General features: G+C 40.2%; 1 protein-coding gene across 1 annotated transcript in view; it reads left to right on the top strand.

Annotated features, from left to right (window-relative positions):
- Positions 1 to 3,580: 3,580 nt before the first annotated feature.
- Positions 3,581 to 22,509, top strand: part of slc29a1a (solute carrier family 29 member 1a) — a 54,729-nt gene continuing 35,800 nt past the window's right edge. The window contains exon 1 of the mRNA XM_036573636.1: positions 3,581 to 3,693. The gene's annotated coding sequence lies outside the window, so the exon portion shown is untranslated. The remainder of the gene's footprint in view (positions 3,694 to 22,509) is intronic.

Genomic DNA, 22,509 nt, shown 5'->3' on the forward strand with positions numbered 1-22,509 from the left:
GGACTTCAGGAGCTGGATGAAAGTTCACACATGTTAGATTACTACCAATGTGGAAAATACAGGGGTCCTAGGCCCTCTGCTTAACCTCTCAGACCACCTGATGTCTCAAAATCACTCAAGTCCCTGAAAATAAACTTATTGTAATGTTATGCTGTCCATTTAGACATAACATTATGACCACCTCCTCATTTCTACGCTCACTGTCCATTTTATCAGCTCCACTTACTTTATAGGTGCACTTTGTAGTTCTACAGTTACAGACTGTAGTCCATCTGTTTCTCTGATACTTTGTTAGCCCCCTTTTACCCTATTCTTCAGTGGTCAGGACCCCCATGGACCCTCACAGAGCAGGTACTATTTGGGTGGTGGATCATTCTCAGCACTGCAGTAACACTGACATGGTGGTTGTGTGTTAGTGTGTTGTGCTGGTACGAGTAGATCAGACACAGCAGTGCTGCTGGAGTTTTTAAACACTGTGTCCACTCACTGTCCACTCTATTAGACACTCCTACCTTGTCGGTCCACCTTGTAGATGTAAAGTCAGAGACGATAGCTCATCTGCTGCTGCACAGTTTGTGTTGGTCATCCTCCAGTCCTTCATCAGTGGTCACAGGACGCTGTTGGCTGGATATTTTTGGTTGGTGGACTATTCTCAGTCCAGTAGTGACACTGAGGTGTTTAAAATCTCCAGCAGCACTGCTGTGTCTGATCCACTCAGACCAGCGCAACACACACTAACACACCACCACCACGTCAGTGTTACTGCAGTGCTGAGAATGATCCACCACCCAAATAGTACCTGCTCTGTGAGGGTCCATGGGGGTCCTGAGCACTGAAGAACAGGGTAAAAGGGGGCTAACAAAGTATCAGAGAAACAGATGGACTACAGTCTGTAATTGAGCTGATAAAATGTTATAATGTTATGCCTGATCTCTGTTTCTGCTCAGTATGAAAATTAGGGTAATTTTTACTGCCTCTGGTCTGTTTACAAACGTACATAATCTGAAGTATGTTCAGTTAATAAAATCTAAAACTGGTCATGTACATGCTGCTTCCAGATAAGGTCTTTTGTCAAAACACACTCTGACTGAACAGTGAGCAACAATGAGCATCTATTCAATTATATGCTACTTTACAGACATTGCAACATTGCAAAACATTACTAAAGATGGCATTCGTGCTGATAATGAAATCTGTGAGCACATCCTGACTGTCAGCTCTGAGTTTCAGTACTGCTTTCAGTAAGGCTTTGTCACCATTTCCCTTCAGCGTTCCTACTGAAAAATCTGCTTGTTGTTTTTCCCTAAATGAGCTTTGATGAACCCTTGACATTAACCATGACTTTGGGAAAACCTTCATAACCTATCATATTGAGGTATGATGAATCATATAAAAGGCTGAATATAGGGCCCATGGAACATAGAACCCTGGGTACATACGGCCCTAGGAACATGGAACCCTGGGATCATAGAACCCTGAAAACATAGAATCCTAAAAACATAGAACCCTGAGGACATAGGGCACTAGGAACATAGAACTCTGTATATTTATGGCCCTGGGAACATAAAACCCCGGGAACATTTGGTCCTGGGAACATGGAACTCTGGAAACGTACGGCTCAAGGAACTTAGGGCCCTGGGACATAGAACCTTTGGAACATTTGGTCCTGGGAACATGGAAACATATGGCTCTGGGAGCATAGTGCCCTGAGAACATGGAACTCTGGGAACACATGACCTGGGAACATTTGGTCCTGGGACCATAGGGCTTTTGGAACATAGAACCTTGGGAACATATGGCACTGGGAACATAGAATCCTGGGAACAAAGAGCCCTGGGAACATAGAACCCTGGGAAATATATGGGCCCTGAGAACATAGGACCCTAAGAACATACAGCACAGGGAACATGGAACCTTGGGAACATTGGGCCCTTGGGACATATGACTGGGAACATTTGGTCCTGGGAACACAGAAACCTGGGAACACAGAACCCTGGGAGCATATGGCCTTTGGAACATAGAACCTTGGGAACATATGGCTCTGGAAACATAGAATCCTGGAAACAAAGAGCCCTGGGAACATAGAAACCTGGGAAACATAGGGCCCTGAGAACATAGGACCTTAAGAACATACGGCGCTGGGAACATGGAACACTGGAAACAAAGAGTCCTAGAAATATGGAACCCTGCAAACACAGGGCCCTGGGAACATAAAACCCTTGGGAACAAAGGACCCTGGGAACAGAGAACACTAGGAAAATAGAATAAAGTGAACATAGAACCCAGGAATACAGAACCTTGGGAACATAAGTCCCAGAACTCTGAGAATCCAATATTTTGGATTGTTGTTTTTGTTTTTTTTTGCCCTTTACATTGTGTGGAAATTTTATGATGAATGGACCAATAGGACTGCTCCAAAAGCCTCCAGAGCCTGTACGGCAGCGCGAGCCAGTAGCGGGACACTACAGTATTAGCAAAATAATAGCGTTCTTAACCAGCTAACCAAATTTTAAAATTTAAAATAGCTCTACTCAGGAAAAACTGGAGATTTTCGTCATTTTCCATTAAGTCATGTGAAAAAATATTGTGTGTGTTGCTCCGTCTACTGGATCCTCTGTCTGCTGAACACTGTTACACTGTTACTGTAATCTCCAGTTACAGTAGTGTTACCAAATATACAGTAAAACACTGATGTACAGATTTATTTAGGTGCTTTTGATGTAGAAAGTCAACGTCAGCTGCTTCCTCAAGCCAAACAAACAAGAATAGCATTAAAGTTTTGAGCAGCGTTCGATCGCCTGTGAGATACACTGAATAACGAATGCAGTGTTAGGTCACAGCTGACTGGCCCCGAAGGCAGATCTTCACCGTAAAACAGCTGACTGTCTCACTTTGTTTAAAGGGGAATTCTACCAATTTTTCAAAATTTGTACATAATTAAATGGCTGAAATGTAAACAAAATCATTCAGAGCGGTTTGGTGTGAAACCTTCCGTTCTAGAGAAACTTACCGAGTCAGAATCATTCACAGTGGTGGCGATAGGAACCAGACGTCCGCCTCTAAAAGCTCCCTCAGTGAAAGTTATTAACATGAAATGGTTATGAATTCCCTGCCTGATGACTGAGACACTGTTTTACTAAAGCAAAGTTGGGGTAAGAATTTGCCCTAAAACACCATTCATGGGGGAGGGATACATGCAGGGCGTTGAGGCAAAATAGTCCCCTTCTTTTCTCAAGATCTGAAATAATGAATAGATTTTAAGGCTGAAATCTTCTCAGAACTATCGTAAAACAGTGTCTCAGTCATCAGGCAGTGAATTCATAACCATTTCATGTTAATAACTTTCTGTGAGGGAGCTTTTAGAGGTGGACGTCTGGTTCCTATCACCACCACTGTGAACGATTCTGACTCGGTAAGTTTCTCTACAACGGAGCGTTTCACACCAAACCACTCTGAACGACTCTGTTTACATCTTAACCACTGAATTAGTTAGAAGTTTTGAAAAATCGGTTCAATTGTCCTTTGACTGAGATGAAACTGGACACCCCTTGTGTAGTAATGGGGGGGGGGTGAGAGAAGCCTCGAGGTGCACGTGTGGACGCGCGCGTCAGTCTCGCGGTTCCCTCTCAGCAGCTGGACAGACCTCAACCGAGTTACTCTTCAGAGCCTTAAAAGCTCCGAAAACTCTAAAAGGTAGGACTTTTTTCCCATTTTCCCCAGAAAGCTCTTCACTTTGGACACTTCTGACGCTAAGTTCTCCATTCTGAGCGCTATTTCTTCAGTTTGGGGTCATTTTCTGATGAAATATGCTGTAATACCGGTAGCTTCTCGGTATACTCTCAAATTTAGATGCTCACTTTTGTTTGTTTACCTTCGCGGCGGAGCTGAAGGCTGTGTGTTTTCTGTGAATTCGTGGTTTAAAGTCCTTTTCGGCTGCGGTGTGTGAGAGAGAGATGGCGTGGTGCTCCGGGCAGATTAAATTTAGCGCCAACCTCATTTACTCCATTGTCCTATGTGTTTCTGTCTTCTCGCTGAACAGTAAGTTAGGACTAAACAAACCCTGGAGAACCTCTGGAGAACCTTTGGAGAACCTCTAGCTAGTTTAAGCAGCTGTATGTGGCGAGTAGTCTCAATCACTGTATGTGCGTTCTAGCTTAATGTGAGTAAGGTTCTATGAAAAGGAGAGAGGGGCAACCACGTGGTGGTGTGTTAAAGGGGGACTTAGCACTTTTTCAAAATTCCTTCAGAGTGGTTTGGTGTGAAATGGTTCAGATGTCTTTACAGTGTTGGTGATAGGAACCAGGGGTCGCCATGACTACAACACAAATATAGACATTTTATTTACTATCCAGAACCACCAGTGAACCAGTTGATGCTAAAATAAAGGTAAATCTGGGAAAAAAGTTTTCTTTGGGGACTATTTTGTCTCACAATGTCCTGCATGTATCCCTCCACCATTTATGTATTTAAAAAAATACATTAGACCCAAATCTTCTAACACATCAGGCGGTGAGTTCATAGCCATTTCATGTAGTAACTTGCTGTGAGGGAGCTTTTGGAGGTGGACGTCTGGTTCCTATCACTGCTGTGATGATGAAAGGTCCACCATCCAAGTATTGTCTGGTCAGCGGTGGTCCTATGGTGGTCCTTTTATTGACTGTAGCCACTATCAATGAATTGTAAACTTATAAAGTTCACTCATATGGCTGGTGTTTCTGATAAAATGGCCAATCAGTGTAGGTTCAAGGTAAGTGCACCTAAGATTCCTCTGATGTTGTGCGTCATTTTGTGGTCGGTGTCATGCGAATATGACATGAACGGAGCATATCACTCTATTCCTCTTTAAGATGATATTAAGGAGTATTCCACCTGTTTTTCAAAATTTCTGCATAAATCAGTAATTTGGGTGTAAACGAAAGTCATGAAAGTCAGTCATGGTTGTTTATTTAAAATGGTTAATCATGGAGAAACCTACCAACTTTGGATAGGAACCAGGGGTCACAATGTCTCCAAGACAAATATAGCCATTTTCTCAAAACGGTCATAAAACAGTGTCTCAGATATCAGGCAGGGAATTCATAACCATTTCATGTAGTAACTTTCTGTGAGGAAGCTTTTAGAGGTGGACGTCTGGTTCCTATCACCACCACTGTGACATGCTTCTGCCATCATCACTGCTGTGATGATGAAAAGGTCCACCACCCAAGTATTGTCTGGTCAGCGGTGGTCCTATGGTGGTCCCTTTTCATTGATGCTGGCTACAGTCAATAACTGTGCAATTACAAAGCTCACCTATATGGCAGCTGTTTCTGATAAAATGGCCAGTCAGTGCTGGTTCAAGGTAAGTGCACCTAAGAGTTCTCTGATGTTGTGCGTCATTTTGTAGTCAGTGTCATGCGAATATTAGGAACTCTAATAAATCTAAGCTTGTTTTCTATGACAAAAATGAATGAAGCATTTCATTTCACAGCTTATATTTGTTTAATTTGGTGAAATTCCTCTTTAAGATCATATTAAAGGAGTATTCCACCTGTTTTTTAAAAAATTCTGCATAAATCACTGATTTGGGTGTGAACGAAAGTCGTGAAAGTCAGTCATGGTGGTTTATTTAAAATGGTTAATCATGGAGAAACCTACCAACTTTGGATAGGAACCAGGGGTCGCAATGTCTCGAACACGAATGCAGCCATTTTCTCAAAACTCTCATAAAACAGTGTCTCAGTCATCAGGCAGTGAATTCATAACCGTTTCATGTAGTAACTTTCTGTGAGGGAGCTTTTAGAGGTGGACGTCTGGTTCCTATCACCACTGTGAAAACATTTTAGCAGTATAATTATACAGAAATTGTGACAAATCTTTGGAATTCCCCTTTAATATAAGATGCTTTTGGGAAACTGGGCCCAGTACTTTTCCCTGCTGTTCTCTTGGTGGATCAAAGCCTCTACAGCACACAATGCTCAGAGGCCACTGCTGATTATTCACATAGCACATTGGCGTAGCATGCAGTTAAAATACTTCATGAGGAATGGTTGGAACCAGGTGGGTCCCAGCAAACATGGGGCGATGTGCTGTAGATGAGCTTCACGTGAGCTTCATGTGAAAGTTGGCGTCAATGCAGCGACTGTGTGCAGTTGCTGAGCGTGAGTAGGGCCTCTGTCACATGTTCTTAGGAAGGGGAGCGCTTCATTACTCTGTTAGATCCTGGCTGTATCTTTTGTGAAGCTTCTCTTCTGACACTGTTAGGAAACGTTTAAGGATTGTACTAGACATTCCAGAGACAATACTCAACGCACACATTTGCGTGTAAATATTCTCTAAAAGCCCTGTTCAGCAGTTGTAAATACAGCGCTGGGAGCTGCTTGAGTTTACAAAAGCATGACGAAAATAGTTGTTGCACATTTTAGTGGGTACCATATTGTCGCCTTGCTCTGTTTGAAAGGCTGTTTATGCAGGGCCAGAAGTCTCCCGGGGCCAGATGTGATCTGAGGACATCTGGGGACATTGATGAGAAATTTTGGGTTAATATTGGCGAGAATCTAGAAATATTCAGGTGGGAACTAGGACTGCAACTAACGATTATTTTCATTGTCGATTAATCTGTTGATTGTTGATTAATCGATTAGTCGTTCGTTCTGTAAAATGACAGAAATCGTAAAAAATGTTGATCGGTGTTTTCCAAAGCCCAAGATGATGTCCCCAAATGTTTTTTTATCCACATCCCAAATATTGCTGTTGTCGAGGAAATACGATTACATTTTTAAGTTTTTGACATAATTTGAAAATACCTGTTACCCTTTACATTGTCTGTAAATGTAATGATGATTGGACCAAATGAAACTGAAAAATAATTACTTGGAAAAAGTTTGATTCCATTGACTTACATTAAAAGTAAAGTATGTTTTTTCTTTCTCCTGTAAAGTTACCGTTTTGGAGATACAAGGTTTTCTTCCAACAACAGCGATATTCAGGTTGATGTCACAGAGGAGTAAAGAAACCAGAAAATTATTCCAATTTTAAGAAGCAGGAATCAGAATTTTTACTTACTTGTCTTAAAACTCAGCCGTTGCTCAAAAGTTACTCAAACCATTTAATCATTACCAAAATAGTTTCTGATTAAATTAATAGTCGACAACTAATCGAGATCACCAGAGAGAGTGGTCACTCAGGATTGTACCATTACTCCAAATACTAATCACCTGTTCTCATCTCAAGTAATAATTTCAGTTTGAAAACAAGTTTGTGCAGAGTTAGTTAGCTGATGCCAAATGTGATAAATTCTCGAATTATGAGTTTGATTCCATTAAATCTTAATGAGTAGTGTAGAACTAAAGCTTCTTGTTTATTGAAGTTTCTCTGTGACGCTTGCTGTGTTTTATAGCTGTCCTCTGTTCTGTCTGCTGCCCGGCAGTGCGCGTCTCCTCCAGTGTGTGGTAGCCTTTAGACGGCTGCAGTAGTGTTTATGTTTCCTTTTTTAAACTAAACAGATTAGAAGCTCTGGAAGATTTTGGCTCTACTCTGCCCTCTGGTGGACTATAAAGGTTAGACATCTCATGGTCCTTCTGAAAATGTACAACGTTAGAGCCTGTCGTTAGCTAATGAGTGTAACGTTAGTTAGCGTGACTGAAAAAAACTCTCCCGGGGCCAGATGGGGCTGAAGCTAACGATTATTTTCATTGTCAATTAATCTGTTGATTTGCTTTTTCAACTAATCGATTAGTTGTTTGTTCTATAAAATGTCAGAAAATGGTGAAAATTGTCAGTGTTTTCCAAAGCCCAAGATGATGTCCTCAAATGTCTTTTTTTTATCCACATCCCAAATATATCACTGTTATCGGAAGAAAACCTCGCATCTCCATTTTTTACCCTTTACGTTGTCTGTAAATTTCATGATGAATGGACCAAATGAAACATCCCATATATATTCAGGTTGATGTCACAGAGGAGTAAAAAAAACTGAAAATATTCCAATTTAAGAAGCAGGAATCAGAATTTTACTTACTTTTCTTAAAAAATTACTCAAACCAGTTACAGTTGGAGTAACTGTCTTACAGCTCTGGACAGATCAGTTTCTGAGCTGCTGAGCTGACATTTCAGTGTTTACACTGGTTGAACTGCAGCTGAAATGCATTTTGGTGATGTGACTGGTGAGGAAGTACACAATTCTGCGCAGAATTGAGGTGTAACTGCTGTCCCATAGACTGCTGTTGGTATTCGAGTCGGTACACATGACTTTGCAGTGCATGCTGGGGGTTGTAGTGCAGCACATTGTGAAAAGGGCTAATATTAATAGAAAATTTAAATATTTTTGAGGGCCGAAAAGGATCGTGTGGCAGGGCCTGATCTGTCTGGCGGGCCTTGTGTTAGACACATGGGCATTAAACTGAGATCCTGCTTGCTAGCAATTCAGAGAAGCAGGAAACGTATTTGAACTGAAACTAGAGTTAAAACTCACGCCTGGAATTGAGTCTCGCAGGCTGTGCCAAAATCAGAGAAGTCACACTGAATCCTGTGTGCAGAGCTGCAGCTGCATGCTAATGTTACTGGTCAGAAGCTAGAGCTAGAGATAGACCGATCAGTGTTTTTGGGGCCGATATCGATACATAACTGATCAATCTTTCCATCTCAGAAATGCCTGTGTTCAGGAAAGTGGTAAACATGCTAGTTATTTAACCTTTTCAACTCCTTGAGACCACCGGTGGTTCCAAAACACACCTCGTCATATTCTTCTTAACTTTCATATTTCATAAGCTGCATTCTAAAGGTGGGGGTCGTATGGAAGCTGTAACTGTCTTCTTTCCAGTCAAATAGATGGGTGATGTAATTTTAAACCCTTATAATAAAAGAAGCTGAACTCACAATTTTTTTTTCTACTGAAAGTCGACCCATTTTTCCACAAATCTGAGCTATAAACTATAAACAGATGGCGTCTCTTCAGTGATCTGCTCTGTACAAATTATTATTATAAAATAATACAAAGAGCGTCTAGGATTTTTGGCTTTCAGCAGTAAATTGTAAGCATATAGCAATATTTGTGTGATCATAAAACACATGTTCTGTTAAATTGAGGGGAACTTTTACAAAAAAAAATAAAATAAGAATTTAAATTTATTTCATGCAGTTACTGAATAATTTGCCTTACGATTTGCTCATGTAAATTCAGATGGACAAACTAAAATATACCCTGGTCAATAAAAGTTAAATTGCCTTTTTCATTTTCAGATATTTTAGTAATCAAATATTATTGATATTTGTTGAACCTCTAATGAAACTCTGGACATTAAAAGAGCACAGACTGGCTAAAATTGGGGGCAAGTTTTAGAGATTTTGCCCCCTGGTCGTGTATTCTGGTTACGAGATCACACAAAACTGGACCAAAAGCTGACCAATGCTTCATATCACCGAATTGAATTTGCAAACAAGGGACAAGTTCGATAGCTTCTCAATTGCATGATGTACAAAAACAGAGCAGGATCAGGCCTGTTTCAAATAACAGAGGATTGCAAAATCTGGCTTCCATGGTCTCAAGCATGTAGGAGACGCAGAACCTCCCAAGCTTGGTTTGTGCTCTGCTTTTTGACCAAGGCGCACATTCACTGTGTGAGACAACCCCATTGTGATTCAGCTGTTTCCATAAACACTTCCATCCCAAATAATGGAAATGGGGGCCAGGCCGGATTACGCCAGACCTAACCATTGTGCGCAGCAGTTTTGGGGGTAACTTACTCAACCCTGACAAAGCGCAACAGGAGAACAGGGGCTCCGGTCCAGCTTTTTTTTTGTGCCTTGTTGCGTTTGGAAAGCAGTCCAGGCAAAGTGGTTGTAACCATGGCCCGCGTTGTGTTTACCAGACTGAAGTTTCTTCTTCTGAAGAGCTGGTCATCGGAAAATTCTGATGGTCTTTGTTACTCTGAATAGCACGTGGGGTGGCAGTTCTGGTTAAGCTCTCTTTTGAGGATTTAAGGCTTTGCATATTAATGGCATTCATAGCCACCATTGTGTCCTTGGGCTCTGTAGAAGAAACCAAAGTGAAGCTCCTCGCTGCTTCTGGACCTGGATGATGTCCATGGACAGTGTCCTGGTCTACTGAATCTCTCTGCCATCTTTCAGCGACCTCCTCAGGTTACACGCTGTCCCAGGTCTACCTCGGGATCAGCACCCTGCCAGGGAGGCTATTCCTGGAGCCGTGGTGCTGTTTTGAAATGCCGTGCTGCTTGAGGACAGTTGGGGAGCTCAGTCCCAGGAAGTGGTGTTGAAGGAGAATCTGGGAGGCTGGCCAAGGTGATTTTTGACGGCCTCTGTTTTTTTTTGAAGATGGCCCCGGTGTTTACGAACAGCGTGTCCTTGTGACCGGTTATGGAGAGTCAATGTGGCGCAACACTGAGTGCTCTGACCCGTGTATGGATGAGCTTGTTGGTTGGATCAGAATCACTAGGGAGTCTTGATTGTTTCTCCGGGTTTGGCAAGCCAGCAGACCTGGGAGTGAATTATACGCTGAATGAGTGACAGCGGCTTGGAAAACTGTTTGAGTTATGATGAATGAAGACAGATAACCGTGTATGTTTTGACTTAATTTAATTTGCACCCGTCCTCTTGGAGAGAATCCAGATTGTACTCATCCATAAAACGTTTTTAAATAAAACACTCCTATCTGGAGATTTCTCTTATCAGTACTTTGGTGGGGGTTGGGGGGAATTCCACTATAATGCTGTAAAGCATATCTCACTGTGAAATAATTTTTTTTTTTGAGTTTTGAGGAAATTTAATCTCTATATCACTGAGATGTTTGTTGTGTTTTTGCACTTAAGTTTCAAAGCTTGAATATTTTAAGGCAGTGGTTCCTCGCCCATTATGGGAACCCCATGTTCTGTGTGCGATTCTTTGCTTGGTAGTTGAATCAGCTGGGTTGGGTTAGCGGAAAAAGTAAACATGTGTAAAGCGTGAGCCCCACAGGATTGGAATGATGAAGCGCTGCCTTAAGACGTACAGTTTAGAGTTCAGAGTTAGACACCTTGCCCTGTGCTGTCTCTATAAAAATAAAGAATATCCGTTGTTTTTTTAAAACTTCCAATGATGATTTGCGTATTTGGAATGATTAAAAGCATGCAGAGCTGGAGTAGTAATAATTTGCACAGAATGATTTTTAAAAATACACAGAGTACACTATACATGTAAATACACCAAGGTTCACTCTCTCTATATATTTATTTTCAAGATATGCAATTGTGATTGAGTAGGACTTCATTTGTCTGTTAATTTATATCATAAGAACTCGTGTGATGAAATCCTTTAATAATTTGCAGATATTTCTATAGACATAGATTAGTGTTATTGGTCCCTTACGTTAACACTAAGCACTGTACAGTAGGAAAGCCTAATCATTAATGGTAGGGATGGTTATCGTCAGGATTTTATCAATACTGATACTGCTTATCAATAGTATTGCATATCGATACCCTCATTGATACTGCTCTTCGTAATTTAGTGCAAGAAAAGAAAGACATGACATGAAAAGATGTGAAAAGATTAAATATGAAAAGTTGTCAGAAGGCTGTGGTCATCTCCTTACAGTTGAAAGTATTAACAACCATAAGCACATAGATAATTAGTTATGTTTGGTTGTCAGGACAGCTCACAACTAGGCTCAAAATTAGGCTGCCTAGCAATTTTAGCGAATTTTAATTTATTACAGACTCATCTTAATATCACTATTTGCCCCGATAAGCTGATTTAGGCTCTCAGAATATCCTAATTGTTCTTTTAATACTGGAAACATTTTCTGATTAGGACATTTATATTTCTCCCACATGTAGTCTGAACACAAGGCTGAATTTCGCTTCCTATCTGCCAGCTTCTTGTTCAGATTTTCCTGTTCCACCTTAAATAATGTTGTTTATTATTATTATTATTATTATTATTATGATGATGCCTGAGGTGTCAGCATGTAACTGCTGCACCGTTTAAGATAGAATGGGAAAATCTGAATAAGAAGCTGGCAGATAGGAAGTCGACTTCAGCTTCGTAGTTTTAATGCTGGTAGCTTTTCATAAGGTGATTTCATTAATCACATATCCTACCTAGAGTTTTATGTAGGGAGCTATAAATATGCGCTAGGGTAGGACATTTCAACTAGCTAGCACAATTTGCCAGAACACTGGAAGGCTATGCTGAAGACCTTTTTGATAAAGCATATACGCTGCACTGCTTCAGATTTATAGAATGTTGTATTTGTAAGTGTTTTGTGAGGTTGCTGGTGTTTTCCCCATTTAAACAGAGCTGTCGCTTTACATATACTGCATTTAGCTGCATCGTCATTAAATTTAGTAAAATGAGCCCACACTTTTAAACATCCTACCCTTTCAGCCATGGCTGGAGCACAGAATGATGCTCGGTGTTTGAAATGGTTAAGGTAGTCAGAGGTGAAGGCCTTCATCTCACAGAGCAGGGCGCCTCTCCTGCTGATCCAATATAGCACCAACCATTTGAAAACACCTGCTGTGTGTAACGAATCAACATTACATAAATACCGATAGCAGCACCTTTTGTCCAGGAGCTCACTGATATTTCGGTACAGACTAATCAGGAGCCAGTACAGATTTAGCCGGTTCTTGATACCCATCCATAATTAACGATGTAATGATTTCAATGTGTATCAAAATTGAAGTGTATCAAGATGAAAACTGTCACTGATGTGCCCCTCAGTTTCTCCCAAGCGTCTCTCATTTACCGTCTTTTATGGAAACTGCTTGGCAATCAAAGTTAGGCATCTGGATGAATCAGGATGAAATGGGCATGGAGTGGGGGGGCGGAGCGGGGCGGGGTGTTAATTAATGCATGTACCCAAGCTCAAACGCCTGGATGGTTTGCAAGTCAATTAAACATTTTAGGTGATGCGACTTTCAGGGTTACTGGGTCAGCAGGTGGCGCAGCAGTTGCTGAAAAAGCTGTATTTACTCACTTTTTTACTTTTTAACATGCAAAATATCAAACAAAGTATTTGATTCTTGACCTCAGGATTGAAAACTGTATCAAGTCCGTAAATATGTGCACCCCTTGCAGCTAGAGTGTGCATGCATGTAAACTTGGTGCATGGTGCAAACATAGTAACGTTATGAACACAAGGCACATTTTCCGGCACTTCTTATTTTTACTAAAATGTATCGTATCGAGACCCCACCGTACTGTACCGTTGCACCCCTACCAAATAGGTCTGCTTTTGGTAAGGAGGGCTTGAAGAATGCTGTAAGAAGTTAACTACTTATCCGTAAACATCCAGAAGAGGGAGCTCTTGCTAATTTTCTGTAATAAAACTACAAAGATGAAACGCCACGCTTTCATATCAAGCATTTCTGCGCCAGACTTGATATCTGAATTTAGTGCATATTTACATTTGAAAAAAGATTGAGAATTTTTATTTTGGCCAAAAAAACTTGCATCCTAATGTCTGTATCTCAAGTCAAGTGGCATGTGAGTGATTTAATAGTAGGGGAGATGCTGTCGTTCATCTCCTGCTTGAACAGTCAGCACTCTCTGATAGTGAGGGTACACTGTTTGGGAACATACGCATCGCAGAACAATGTCCACGTCCAGCTTTGTTTGGGTTGAAGTCTGAGATTAAGCTGGCATTCCCACAGCAGACAGTTTTGTAGGCATGCCAGTGTAGACGCCACCTGGTTCCAGGAGCTCCAGATAATCTCTCAGGTCCTCCATGTTCCACAGTGAGAGATTCTTGGCTGCTGTTGTTTGTGTTGCAGTTCAGTGCTCCTTAATTTGGAAGTTTACATGGACTTCATTCTGGAGGCAAACGTATTAGTAACTTACATACCTGCCACATTTTCACGATGCTCAGCGTTCAAACCTCAAGCCACAAGAAGTAGATGTGCTGGCCACCTCTGAATAACAGGCCCAGACCTCAGTACATAAACAACAATCACAATTTAAATCGGTAATAGTATTATTTAGTGCACTGCAGCCACTGCAGTGTGAAACCTGAATATCACAGAAACATACTCTTTAGCAGAAACCAACTGCGTTCACATCGACAGTGACATAACGCTATGAAGAGGCTGGAATTCATTCATTTTCAATGAGTGCGTATACATGCACTCAGTAATCCTATCATGATCGGATTTCCGCAGTTATCCGATTATTCAAATGGTCATGTAAACCCCATACTCAGATCTAGAAATCCGATTAAGAAAACTGATAAAGAGGCTGGATTTTAGCTCAGTAATCAGATTTCTCAGTGCATGTAAACTCTTACTCTGATTTCTTTTGGATTTCTCAGTCTGCGCGAGATCAGACGGTGGATGTCGCGAGACGCAGCAAAACACTGTTGGAGCGGGGCTGAAACCGAACAGGAAATAAAGGATTTAAATATTCTTCATCTTCTAGATGATGTTTGTTCATATTTTCAGGTAAAGTGAGTCAGTGTTTAAAAAAAGCTGCTGTATGTAGTTTGAGTTTTACATTACGTTTACGTCACGTCTTCTTCCGTGAGTTTATTGGCTGTTTGTAAAGCAGAAATCTGATTACTGTCTGACTCATGTAGACCCGGAGTTTCCCCATTATCTGATTACTCAAGCTCATGTAAACGCGTTGATCGGATTACTGACAAAATCTGATTTTCTGCCGTTATCAGATTATTAAATGCATGTAAACACACTCAGTGAGAGCTGGTGATTTTTGGTGATGGGGAAGTGGGCGGAGTCAGCGATACACAAAGTTGAGGGAAGTTTAACTGTATGCAAATTAGGAGCATGGAGATGAGGAATCGAGCAGGATGGTACATGTTTTATCTCCACCAGAGTGAAACAGTATTCACCTTTTTTGGTTCCTATACTCTTAAAAAAAGATGTTCAAGGGTTCTTTAGTAACGAAGATGATTCTATAAAGAACCATGAACAAAGAACCCTTGCCATGCTTGAAGCGTTCTTTGCATTGTGAAAGTGTTCTTAAGTATGTGCTTTTTGAAAAGGGTTCTATATAGCACCCAAAAAGGTTCTTCTACACACTTAAGCTGGTTTTTCAAAGGTTCTTTAAAGAAAACGGTTCTATATAGAAGCATGGACATCCAAAGAACCATTTCCGTGATTAAAAGGTTCTTTGTGTCATGAATGGGTACTGTATGAGGAATGTGCTATAGATGGTTCTATACAGAACCTTTTTGAAAAATGTTCTATATAGCACCCAGAAGAGTTCTTCCACATATTTAAAACTGATGGTTCTTCAAAGGTCCCTTAGCAAAGAAAATAACGCTTTGAATGATTAAAGGGTTTTTTTCTGTCATGAAAGCGTTCTTCAGATTGATGGCGAATGTGCTGTCAGTGGTTCTATATAGAACCTTTTTGAAAAGGGTTCTGTGTAGCACCAAAAAAGCTTCTTTTATTGTACGACATGAAGCCTGTTGCAATAGAAGAACCCTTTTTGGTGCTTTATAGAACAGTTTTTAAAAAGGGACTATAGTACCATCTACATCACATTCTCCATCAATCTGAAGAACCTTTTTATGATGCAAAAAGGCCTTTAATCTATAGATATTTGATCCTGCTATAGATGGAGGAATGACGGTGGTGCTTTGGCTGTTTTCTTCACACACTGCACAGACAGTGATGCACTACAATGGGATTAAAGTTACAGATAAGCTGTTTCTCTATAGGACTTTTATTTTTAGCAGGAACGTGTCGGATTTGTGTTTGGCATCAAAGAAAACATGGTAACCAAACGTCAGCTCAACTCCAGAAATGCCCACTGGCGACGAGCGACCAGCGATTTTGGCCGACAAGAGGTGAAAAGTTGCTGCCGGTGTGAACGCAGGGCTAGGCTGGACGTTCACTACACGACTTTTAAAATCTTAACACGGAGAGCGTCACAAACTTCACGTCAGTTTGTCACAGAATTTTCCTTGTCTGTCGTGAGGTGCTCAGACTAGATGACAGAGCAAAGAGAGAGTTTAACACACACAAAGAGTTTGGGCTACGAATAAGAACTCAAACTCCCAGAACTCCTCAGATCACACGACACACACACAGCTGAACTCACTGGACCTGACTGTGCGAATATGCATAGCCAAAGCTCAAACTGGGGGTGGATGTGTGGTGAGAAACGCTGATTCAGTGAGAGCTGGAGAAATATTTCACTACAAACTGGCAGCTGAGCTGAAAAAGTGACTGGATCAACATCGGCTCTTATCTGCCTGTGTTTTACACACAGCTCCTCTGTCTCCACTCCGCTGTTCGGCGCATCTCTTCCCCTGTTTCTCCGCTCGTCCAGCTCTCTGATTGGCTGTTTGAATCACTCGTTGAGAAAATCTCTGACTTTCTCTCACTGCAGGACTCATGAATGTTTTGTTGTAAATATTGTTTGATTAATATCTTTAGGGTCTCATCACTTCAGAGCAGATCGGAGGACTAAAGATTCACACATTCCTCCTCCACACTAACAGATCATCTGTGCCGGCAGTCGCTTCCGATCGAGCTCCCGACCTGTAAAATCGCTTCAGATTGTGAAAATTTGTCGTGAGGCTTTTTCTGAGCACAGTATGGAAGAAACAGAGCAATAAAGAGCTTGATGACTCCAGTCAGACTCTCCTGGCATGTGATGAGCTTTACTTTAGGGTAATTAAATTGAACGTAACAGAATTACTTTCTATAGAATGTGCCTTGTGCATCCAATATGCAGTCTAATGTAGTGAAATCCTGTAGAGGAATATTTCAGGGATTTTGGATTTTTACCCAATTATCTCCCCAATTCAGTCGTCTCCAATTCCACCCGCTAGTTAGGACTCCCCCAGTCACACAATACTATCAATGCTATCAATGCTGGTACATAAACTTTTATAAAACGTAGAAATTGAGCGTAGCTCGATTACCATTGTGGAGAAATATACATTTATTTGTAGAGGGTTGAAAATACAGTAAAAATACAAATGCAGTAAAAATTATATATATAGTTAAATAATAAAAAGGGTTCCAAGGTAGTTTTTTGGCCACACATTTGCTGATACTGATATATCATTATGCATACCTAGAATATTTGCTAATAATCCTTTTGTTTAAAGTTATTAATTGATGGGAGAGACTGTCTGTTGTTATATTCAGTGTTTTTGCCCAGAGAAACCTGCTGCGTGCGTCAGACTTGTGACAGTCAGCTCGAATAACTTTCAAAACATACACTAGAAAGCAAGCAAAGTTTATTTATATAGCGCTTTTTACAACAGGTGTGGTCACAAAGCAGCTTTACAAGGAAATCAGCATTACAGAAAGAAATCCGGGTCCGAGCCCCCATGAGCGTCGCCAGAGGCAACAGTGGCAAGGAAAAACTCCCTAGAGAAACACGAAGAAACCTTGAGAGGAACCAAGACTCAGAAGGGGAACCCATCCTCCTCTGGTCGACACCGGATAGCAAACATTGTTAGTATAAAGTATTATAGTACAAAAACAGGGAAAACAGGTGGAGCAAATGATTAATTTGATTAGTTTAGTTCATGCAGCAGCATCAGTGGGGTCGGGTTGTGAGGGTGAGGTTTGCACGGCGTTGTACAGCAGGAGGCTCAATGGTGGTAAGCCGGTCCAGTGGGCTGGCGAGCAGTGGCACCCGATCAAGGCAGAAGAGGCAGCAGCATCAGACGCACAGGATGGGCAGCTGTTCAACTCAGTGCTACACTAGTGCTGCCAACTCCTTCTGTTGCTGATCTGGGTGGCACTTATCTTGCTTAACACAGTTCCTCCCATCCTGATGGTGACTATCGAAAGGTAGTGTGATTTGCAGCTATCTGTATGTTTATTTTCACCTCCTTAACTTGGATTTCTGCAAATACCACTGTTTTCCTGTTCTAATCAAAATCAGAACCACTTTATTTCACCAAGTATGTTACACATGCAAGGAATCAGTCTTGAAGAGTCACGCATGTATGACTTGTGACATTCTGAACAGACCAGGCTGTTATGTATTTAACTAAGGGACAGATGACATGACACTAGAAGAAATAGAATAAAAGAGAATAATAGAGAGCCAATGTGAAGGAGCTACAGAAAGGCAGAGTTTAGGGTTAACTTTTTTCCCCAGCTTGCCCAATCGTAGCTCCTTACATTAAATTCCCAAACTGTCATCACCACTGAGCAGCTGTTCAGTCGGCAGCTGTGACAGAAGAACAGCTGAACAACCTGGAATCAGCCAGAAATGAACCCAACACCATTCACCAAACGTGTAGTCTGATCTTCAGAGTCTGACCAAATTGGACTGAGCCATAAAACTGCTGCAATATCAGGTTTAGCTCAGTTTTGTCAGTTTTTGCCTGATCAGTATTAATGTTGTTTTGTTCCAGCCAGTCTGTAAAGCATCTTACAGCCCATTTAGTTTGGCGAATGAAAGCAAAGTCAATCATTCCAGGTTTTTCCTAACAAAAATCAACAAAAATAACTATACAAACCAAACAATTTTGTGCAAAGCATTGTCAGCTGTTGACATAAAACTGCTCCAATTTAAACATTTCAGCAAGATGTACAGATATGACATTCAGAGTCATTTAAACTTCAGCAACACTTCAAAATGTTGTGGCTCCCACAGTGGTTTTATTTTTGTTGAAAGGACAGAATGCCTCTTCTTAACATTTGGGTTGCAACCCCTGAGCTAAGCATACAAGTAAGGGGTGATCAGCGCGTGACCGTTTGCTCGAACTGTCCGCAGCTCAGTCAGAATTGCACAGTCATCACCAGCCCAGTTAACGAAATTAACTTCTGTGGTTCAGATTTTGCACGGATCGCCTGAAACCTGTAGCGAAAATTATAGCGAAAATTATCACTACAGCTACACAAAAATCTGTAGGTGCTACAGCTGTTAGCTACAAAAATTTGTAGTTAACTACAAAAAGTAGTGCGCTACTTAGCTACTCCCCATCCCTGATCACGTTTGTGAACAGCCTAACAAAAAAATCAGTTTTGTTGAAAATCAGATTTGGGCCACTTTTACCTGCTGCGTGTCCGTAGCCTTCATACCAGGGTCAAACCAACTTCTACTCCAGACTGCTGTCTAGTCAGCATGCTTGCAGCTGCATTTATTGGAATAAATAGAATAAATAATAGCCTGCTTAATTTTTTCCACTACCTTTTTTAAATGACATTTTCACTTGCTTTTTTAAATTAAATTAAATTTAAAAGCAGAAAAAGCTAAATGAATGATATGTACACAGCGTGTCTACTGCCATTGGCTTTGTTAACTATTCTTCTTAATGGCTTAGCTTTAAAAGATTCACGATAATGCTGTTAAGGCTGAGACCTTGCTAATTAGGCTGGGTCCATGTGATGCAACTTAACATTTGACAGCGTGTGAACCTCCAGGTTAAGAATAGTTTTGGGTTCTGGCTCATTCCACTTCAGTCATCACGTAATAAAGCTGAAGTTTCCACAGAAACTAAGAAGCTGCATAAAGATGTCAAACAGGCCGTTTGAGGGTTTTTACTTCGCAGATTTTCAAAGAGGCTTCCTAAGACCATCGCCTTAGGACCACATAAAAGACTATTTTCCCTCCTCCTCTGTCCAGGACCTTGGAAACACTCCCGAGTTAATACCTTATCCTGCCTTGGGCTGCGTTTACAGGTGTCACAGGTTCTGCCACTGAGAGATGTGGAAAAACAGGCAGCACCTGACACAGCTTTAGGTGGAGAACTGCACAGTCAGGATACTTCTGATGTAGTTTTTGATGCTAGACTGGGAGACAAATGTAGAGGCAACAGAATGAAGATTTAAAATTTTGTAAGGAATATTTTTTTATTTTGTTGTTGAAAATTAAAACATACAGTTAAGTGATATATTAACTAGCAAATACAGGGTGTCCGAAAAAATTGACATCAGTTGAGATGTGAGTATCTGAGTAGCTACATGTCCAGGCAAACGAAATTAAATAGGCTTCATGTTGAACAATACAAGATTTATTTATCAAAATTCGAACAAGAAATTCAGAGGGATGTAGATTTATAACCGATTTCACAGCTTCACAAATGTAATATCTTCCGATACTGGTGGTCGTCCAGACCCCCTTATCCTGCACAGACAGCCTTCCTCTTTGAATATTTTGTGCCGTGTCCAAATCTGCTTTACAGTTGGTGCATTTTTATTGAATTTTCTGGAAAATGCACGACTCGTTTGACTGTGTTCGAGCATATTCTAACACACTAAATGCCTTTTCATTTCTAGTGAACGCCGTTCAACCTGAAAAAAAAACATTAAAAATTAAACCTGGTTAGTTTTTACACATTTTGTTAAAATTTAAGATCATTTGAGGGAGAATTGGCTGTTATTAGACTACGAAATGATGTCAGTTTTTTTGGCACACCCTGTGTTTACTTACAAAACTAAAAAAAAAAAACCCACACTGACATTTACTTCTGGGCACAGATTACAGCATGTTTGTAGTACTGAATTATAAGTCTTTAAGTTGCTGATAGCCAGTTGGTGAAGGGACTCCATGTGAGCATATAATGATCAAGTTTGTTCAATAAAGAGTATGTTACTCTCTCAAAAGCAGCCAGCTGTGCCATTGTTGTAGTCCATTCTTCATAAGGAGGCGGACGACTCTTCCTCCAGTGTCTCAAAAGTATCCGTTTAGCTGTTGTAAGAGCCAAAATAATCCATCTCTTTTCAAAGAAAGAGAGGTCAGAGTCTTGAAGTTCAGTGGTTGAACCTAAAATAGACAGTTTTGCAGAGATTTGGAACCTTTTGTTTAGTACTTCAAACATAATCTCAAGACCAGAGTACATGCAGAATGGAGGCACCACCTTCGTCACATCTCCAACAGGAATCTACTGGCATTAGGTTCCATTTATGTAATTGGTGTGGTGTCCGGTGCCGTCTGTGTATTATTTTCAATTGAATAAACCTATTGCCCTTTTTTTTATGCATTGTATTGATATTATTCAAACATGACTCCCAGTCTTTGGTAGGAATGTCCATCGCCAAGTCCCCTATCCATTGTTTCTTAACTTTGAGCAATGGGTCGCTTAGTTGTTCCTGCAATAATCGATAAATATTGGGTGAAATACCTTTATTTGATGGTGACTTAGTCAGTAATTCTTCAATTGGGCTGCCAGTAGGGCAGGAAAGGGGGCTCCCTAACCATTCAGACATTATATATTTTATAATATTTATTTGGCATTTGTTTTCTTTCATTTAATTCATATATTTCATAGTCATGTATAGATTATTGTAGTTGAAATTGCAGAAAAAGTTTTCCTAAAATATGGCCTCAGCCTTTACACACGACTGTGAGAACAAAAGTTAACTAAATTGAGGCTCAAGAAGGTGTAATTGTTAAAATAACTTATTGTTTTATTTTAAAATGTAAATAAATTGTAACCCTAATGTTTTTTCAAGTATATAATATGTGTAAACGCTAGGGACACAAAAATGGGCATTTCTGTAGAATGACCCCTCTGCAGATGTGTCCTGTATTAATAAAGGTAAAAGTAAGGACTTCAGATGTGGTAATTAACATAGTATCAGATTCTAATATCGAATCTATATGTGTGATTATAGGCACTGATTTAGGACAAACCAGTTTTTATTGTAAGTCTTGTCCACAAGATTTAACAATGGGATTTTCTTCATTCTCCTGCTGCTAAGAGGACCTTGTTTCATAGAGAACTCTGTACATTTCTGTACTGCAGAATGTCGAGGCCAACAGCTGGTCTACAGAATCCACTGGAGTCGTAGACAGTGCCTCCCCTTTCTAATCGTGTCATGCGAAACCAATAATTGGTCAACTGTTTACTCATAGACTATTTAACGAAGTAGTGATCTCATTAAATTCCAGCTCCATCTCAGCAGGACTTTATTTATAGTTTGTACGAGAACTTTTTCAGTGCCTTTAACAACAAAAGCCCCAGAAATCAGAACCTCTAGAGTTTATAAGCTACAGAATGGCAAATCCGTGATAGTTTAAAATAGGGCTGCAAATATCATTTGAATATTCTATAGAAAATTGTCTTAAATATTTGAAAAGTAAGGAAAGCTCCGGACAGGTTTCATCTTTCACTTTTTGTTTTTTATGGCTCTTTATTTCTATTAATATAATTTCAATTTTTTTATTATTAAGTCAAATTAATCTCTTAAGCACACCTAAAAACAGCCCAAGTTGACGAAATGCTGGACATCCAGTAAAAGGAAAAAAAACAAAACAGTAAAACAGCTTGTAGAATGTGTTAAAACAAATTAGACCAATTAAAACACACAACACAGTATTAAATAACAAAATTATACAAAAATAAAATGGGTAAAGAACCATAATAAATACACATTTTAAGCACAGTCTAAGCGTAGAAGAAGGCAAGATTTAAATGCATCATACTTTAAATATTTGCTCAAGACATATTTGTTGTTAACATTTTTTATGGCTCTATTTTATTATTATTATTATTATTATTATTATTATTATTATTATGAGCAGTAGTAGTATTTTGCACTATTGCATACATTATTTTATTTGCCTTTTAGGAAAAAGCTTGAAGGGTTATTCAAG

This window comes from Colossoma macropomum, unplaced genomic scaffold, assembly GCF_904425465.1.
Source record: "Colossoma macropomum unplaced genomic scaffold, Colossoma_macropomum, whole genome shotgun sequence".
Lineage (NCBI taxonomy): Eukaryota > Metazoa > Chordata > Actinopteri > Characiformes > Serrasalmidae > Colossoma > Colossoma macropomum.